The 6,941-nt window shown below is 30.3% G+C and overlaps 1 long non-coding RNA gene across 2 annotated transcripts in view; it reads right to left on the minus strand.

Moving 5' to 3' along the window:
- The window catches only part of LOC108538770 (uncharacterized), a 145,066-nt gene extending 138,349 nt beyond the window's left edge, over window positions 1–6,717 (minus strand). The window contains exon 1 of one of the 2 annotated variants that reach the window (XR_001888187.1): window positions 6,641–6,717. This is a non-coding gene — a long non-coding RNA (uncharacterized LOC108538770). The remainder of the gene's footprint in view (window positions 1–6,640) is intronic. The other variant, XR_001888188.1, reaches the window with a different exon arrangement.
- Window positions 6,718–6,941: the final 224 nt, after the last annotated feature.

Consider the following 6,941-nt stretch of genomic DNA (forward strand, 5'->3'; position numbering starts at 1 on the left):
ATATTATATATAATTTGTTCATCTTTGCTTTGTAGATCTCATTCCTTTTTCCTTCCTTTAATTTCTTTCTTTCTGATTTATATCATATAGTCATTCTTTTGGGACTGGCATGTAAGTATTGTTCTGTTCCTATCTCATTTTCATTCTTTAAAAACAAATATTTGGTTTTATCACTGGAAAAAATTTGTATATTTGTAGGGTAAAAAGCATGATGTGCCAGTAAAGTTGTATTTATGGAATGTGCAAATCAAGTTCATTAACATATTCATTATCTCACATACTTATCTTTTTTATGGTGAGAACATGTAAAATCTACTCTCAAGAATTTTCAATTGTACAATGCATTGTTATTAATTATAATTATTATATTTTACAATATATCTCCTGAACTTATTCCTCCTGTACAACTCAAATTTTGTATCCTTTGACCACCTCCCTGTCCCCCACCACCTCACTCAGTAACCACCATTTTACTCCACTTCTATGAGTTAAACTTTTTTAGATTTCACATATAAATGAAATTGTGAGGCATTTGTCTTTCTGTGATTGGCTTCATTTCACCTTGCATAATATCCTCCAAGTTAACTCATGTTGTCACAAATCACAGAATTTTCTTTTTTTTTTTAAGGCTGAATAGTATTCCGTTGTGTGTATATATCACATTTTCCTTAACCATTTTAAACCAAGTTTAAAAAATAGAACTGCCATGTTACCCAGCAATCCCACTACTGAACATGTATTTTTTTTTAAAAAATGAAATCAGTGTGTCAAAGAGATCTTTGCACTCCCATGTTTATTGCCACATTATTTACAGTAGCCAAAATATGGGACCAACATGTGAATATCCAGTTTTCCCAGCACCTTTTTTTGAAGAGATTGTGTGTTCTGGGCAATTGTGTTGAAGATAATTTGACCATAAATGACTGGATCTATTTCTGCATTCTCTCCTCTGTTCCACTGATATGTACCAGTGCTATCCTGTTTTGTTTACTATATCTTAGTAGCTGATTTTGATATCAGGTAGTGTGATGCCTCTTGCTTTGGCTTTTTAGGGTTTTCTGTGGTCCTGTGTGAACTTGAGGATAGTGCTATTTTCTTAACATTGTCACTGAAATTTTTATAGGGATTGCACTAAATCTGTAGATCATTTTGTGCAGTTGGATATTTAAAAAATGCTAATTTTTCTGATCCATAAACACAAGTTACCTTTTCATTTACTTGTATCTTCTTCCATCATCATACAAATCTTTCACTCTTTAGTTAAAATTATTTCTAAGTGTTTTTTGATGTTATTTTATGTGGAATTGTTTTCTTACTTTCTTTATCAGATAGTTTGTTTCATGTATAGAAACACTACTTATTTTGTATATTGATTTTGTATCCTGCAACTTTACAAAATCATCTACAGTTAATACACTTTTGTGGAATATTTAGGATTTTCTACATATAAGATGATATCTGCAAACAGAGACAATTTTATTTTCTCCTTTCTGATTTAGATGTTCTATTTCTTTTTAATAATAAATTAGCTATATAATTGACACATGATAAATATTTTCCCAGCACCTTAAAATATTTTCTCCCATTAATTTTGTCTTCTTATGTTGCTCTTAAAAAGTTATCTATAAATTTAAGTATCATTCTGTTACAGGTACTCCCATTTATTATCTTTGGTTGCAATTAAGACTGCTTTCCCTCTTTTAGTGAACTCCCTTATAATATTTTAAATATTTTGTTTAGGACTTAAGGTGCAGATGCTTTTGGCATCTTTGTCATGACATCTTTGCCCGTGTTTATGTCCTGAATGGTATTGCCTAGGTTTTCTTCTAGGGTCCTTGTAGTTTTGGGATTTACATTTAAGTCTTTAATACATCTTGAGTTAATTTTTGTATATGGTGTAAAAACGGGGTCCAGGTTCAATTTTCTACATATGGCTAGCCAGTTCTTCCAGCACCATTGATTAAGTATTGAATATTTTCAGAATAAAATACCTAGGAGTACGGCTAACAAGGGAAGTGAAGGACCTCTTCAAGGAGAACTACAAACTACTCCTCAAAGAAATCAGAAGGAACACAAACAAGTGGAAAAACATTTTCCATGCTCATAGATCGGAAGAACCAATATTGTGAAAATAGCCACATTGCCCAAAGCAATTTATAGATTTAATGCTATTTCCATATAACTGCCACTGACATTCTTCAGAGAATTAGAAAAAAACTATTTAAAAATTCATATGGTACCAAAAAAAGCCCAAATAACCAAGAAAATCCTAAGCAAAAAGAACAAAGCTAGAGGCATCATGCTACCCAACTTCAAACTCTACTACCAGGCTACAGTAACCAAAACAGCATGGTACTAGTACAAGAACGCATACATAGATCAATGGAACAGGATAAAGAAACCAGAAATAAGACCACACACCCACAACTATCTGATCTTTTACAAAGTAATGCATTTCTAGGAACACTTATACCTGAAAGTCTTTCTTGGCTTTGCAATTTTTCTCAACAATGCTTAAATTTTCACTGAAGTTCTTCTTTATACAAAAAAACTGGGTATTTTTCTTACAACCACCCAATTCATAACTAATGCTAATCTGTAATTTTTTGAAAATTACCAGATATAAATATTAACAAAAAAAGCCATCTACATGCCAAAAGACTAAAACAAACAACTGAAATGTTCTCTCAATTTCAAGACTAGTTGGAACTATAACCAACTCTGTACTATATATAGGAGTCATCTAAAGCAATAATACAATGATACAAACTCAGTATGGTGGAGAAAAAATGCATCAAAAAATTCTTTAAAAATGTAACAATATTAATAACAGATTTTATCAATTCTACTAAATAAAACAAAATAAAGAGAGTACAATTTATTAAATTTATTTTTTAGGCAGTTGGGTCATAAGAATTAATAATACATGAAAAATACAATTTAGCAGAAGAAATCAGACAAAAAATATATAAATGAATAAATGGATAAAATACCTTTTAATAGTGGTAAGTTCTAAAAAATAGATATAATCTATATGGGGGTTAAGGACTCATAATATGGAGATATGTTACATAATACGGTCAAGTAAAACTTTTCTCCAGTAATTTTTGAATTGTTATCTAAGAACAGGTAGGAGCCATTATAAAAACATTTAAGACAGTATTCCTCTACCCTAGCTGCATATTGGAATCATCCTGGAAATTTTAAAAAATACTCTTGACTGTTCCCTCATCCAATCTCCAAAATTCTTATTTCGTCAATTTGGGTTGGAGCATGTGCATTGTTTTATATTATACCCCTTTAGTGTTTGGAATTTTCATTCTCATCCATGGCTGAGAGTCATGGATGAGAATGGCCTAAGGCCATGGTTTTCCACACATTAGAAGCACCTGAAAAGTTTTTAAAATCTCATTTCTCAAGCTGCTTTCAAATCAATTAAATCAGGATATCTGAGGGCAGGTTCTTGGCATCAGTCTTCTTTTGTAACACTCCAAGTTATTTCAGTGTATAGACACAGTTGAGAACCTGTGTTCTGGAGGAAGAATATTCTAAGTAGAGGAAAGAGCAAATGCAAAGGCCCAAAGGCAGGGGTAAGCTTGATGTTTTCCAAGTCCAGAAAGAAAGCCAGATTTAATGAAGGGAATAGAAGTGTATTGCAAGATGGTATGGTAATGGCAGTTTCAATGAAAATCATCTAGCTGTGATTAATCAGAAGGATAATTAGTATAATTTCTATTTAAAAATTTTTTTGGCCACTGCAGAGATTAGGCAATATATACATAAGAATAAAAGCAGGGATCAATATAAGTAGTCTAAGCAAATAAAGAATATATAAAATGAAGATGAAGAAATAGCTATAAGAACAAAATAAAAATTATGAAAGAGTAATTTGTAAAACACTATAGAAATAAACTTGAAAATTTAAGTGAAATGAGTCTTTAGCAAAATACACCTAAATTTCTAATAGACCAGTAAACTAACATGATAATAAAACATCTATCAAACCACTCCCAAAAATAAAAAAATAAAGGCCTGTATTGTAAGTGAATAAACAAATTAAAATGCTATTTAAATGTATCCAAAACATAATTTTAAGAACAAAGCTTCTAAATTGATTTTTTTGACTCTATCATAGCACTGATAGCAAAACTGGATGAAGACACAAAAGTCAAACCAGCAAACCAAAATAGCAATACAAAAATATTACTTATTAAAATGATATCAAGTTGCAAAAAAGTACTTCCTATTGACCAGATCTGAAAAATAATTAGAATTTTTTTTAAAATTCAATTTTAAAAAATTACAAAAAAGTATATTATTTATGCTGTATATAAAAAATTACATTCTGTGTGCAGATGGATTTCATTTTAGACATATAAAGATTATTTCTTTTCAGAAAACATACTAAAATAATATAGTAACTAACATATACACAAAGACACTTATTAAGATTGAAATTAGTTATTGATAAGACCAAATAAATATTTAGCTACTCTGTTCCTCACTCACATTCTGTGAGTTCTGTGGGTTGCTTTACAGCTGTAATCTATGAACTCTACTAGGCAATGCAGAGCTGGGCTGAACTAACTAGATTCAGGCTGAAGGAGTAACTTATCTAGAACATGTGGCCCCCATGGTATAGGTCAAAGGATCAGGGTTAGTAAAACAATATAAACCCATTAAAAATGTCTGTACCCGTGTATCATTGGTCCAATCAAGTGACATGGTCCAACTTAAACTCAATGGAGTGTAAAATTCATGGGAAAGGTGAGAAATACATAATTGAAAAGAAACTGTAAAATCTACCTCTTAAAATAAGCAAAGTAAATAAATAAATAAATAAACCCTTAATATTATATGAAAATAGATGCCTTCATAGAAGAAAATTAATATCTATATCTTCACAGAATAATATAACAGGGATTGAGCTATCACAAACCAATGCCAACATAAAGCTTAACAATTTAAACATATTTTATTAAAGTGATAGAAATGAAACAGATCCTTACTTTACCAGTATTATTGAACAATATTTTGGAAATTCTAGCCAGTGCAATTAGAGAAGAGAAGGAAATGCATGGAATATAAAATTGAAAAGAGAATAGAAATTTAACACTTTTTGCGGATGTTATGACTATATAAGCAAGAAAACTCAAGAGAATATACCACAAATTACAAACAATAAAAGAATGTAAACAAAAGTGAATGGTTAGCCAATTCATATAAACAGCAGTTTTCCTATATTCAAACAGTGGCAAGTTAAGATAGAGAGAAAGAAAAAGTTCTGTTGTTAATTGGGTTGGCATCAATGATGATAATAATCAAGAGTATACCTAACTAGAAATCTACTGACTTTATTAAAAAGAAAGATTACAAATCTGATATATTGCGTGACAAACATGTAACTGAAAGATATCAATAATCTTGAATGAATAGTAAAAAAAACATGTTCTTTGATTAAAACTGTATTTTATAATTCTCCCTAAATTAAATTCATAAATACTATTCAATAGAAATGAAAACTCCATCCACCTTTTTATTTGGAGGAACACTTGACAAAATAACACTGGGGTTCATCAAGGAAAATAAATATGTGACAATATCCAGGAAATTTCAGAAAAAGATCAGTAAAGTGACCCTTGCCAGATATTAAAATGGCCACTAATGTGGGTCTGTTTAGATAACTTAAGGTTCTTTTATATAATAATTAATATAAAGCTATTAAAAACAAAAATATGAATTGTCATATGCAGAGTTTCAGGACATTATTTAAAATATATAAAAATATTAAATACTAATATAAATTTTAAAACATACATATCAAATGTTTCTGAAAGAATACACTTAAAACTATTAAGCAGTTACATAGTCTCAGAGGTGCTAGTGGTTTTCCAGTAGGAGGAAAACTTGTACTTTTTATTGTCTGATGCTTTTTTATCATATGCATGTATTACTTTAGTTGCTCTTAATGTTCAAAAAGCTTTTCAGTGCTGATGGGTTATGATGTATCCAGGAATTGAAATGAAATGTATACCCATAACAAATCATATATTTAAACATTACTGAACAAAATGCATTCAAATCATTTAAATAATTTATTTATTTAATGTATGTACTATACTATTAAATTTAAGGCATTCGTTTATCCCGAAAGACATATTTAGCATAAATTTCTCTTGTTTTAATTGTTATAATATTTGACAATAACTGAAAATTATTTGATGTTTCCATTAATTTTACAGTTTTACTCTTAAATTGCCATGTGAATGTATTACCATTCAAAAGAGCTAGCCAATAATATCTGGAATATTCTCATTTAGTAAAAAGCTCAGTTAACATCATTCCTTTCAGACACAAGGTTAAAGAACATTGACTGAAGAGTATCATGATACACTGTTCAAGAAATCTACCATTTTATTGAGTGGCCAGCTAGATAATTATAGTTTCTCATAAAGCGACAATCCAAGTATTATTTAAGCCTCATCCTTTGCTGGTGTTTCAAAATTCCAAACTAAAAGAGTTCAAGTTATTGTGATTTTCAAATACAAATATTTCAGTATCTGAAATAACTGAACTAACTCCCTAAAATATATAGAAACAGTTAGTGAAGGCTAAATGCAAAGGAAATATACCATCTTACCTTAGTTGCAACCAGATCGCTAAAACAACTTTGCCCAAGAATCTGGCCCTACGGAAACATATTTGATGTTGAAACAAGGTCTCTTTGCTAGTTATTTCGTTGCATGTCCATCTGCTATGTTGAAATTGTGCCAGCTCACAAACTGGTCTGCTATTTTCAGTAAAGCATGTGCCAAAGCAGCACATGGTTTAGACTGGCAGATTACATAAGGCTGCGAGTATCCACTATAATAAAAATTTAGTCTTTTGCCCAGTATGTTTGATCCTTAAATTGCTCACTGCACGCTCATTAACTCAAAAAA

Source organism: Rhinopithecus bieti, unplaced genomic scaffold, assembly GCF_001698545.2.
Source record: "Rhinopithecus bieti isolate Rb0 unplaced genomic scaffold, ASM169854v2 scaffold_15113, whole genome shotgun sequence".
In the NCBI taxonomy this organism is placed as follows: Eukaryota; Metazoa; Chordata; class Mammalia; order Primates; family Cercopithecidae; genus Rhinopithecus; species Rhinopithecus bieti.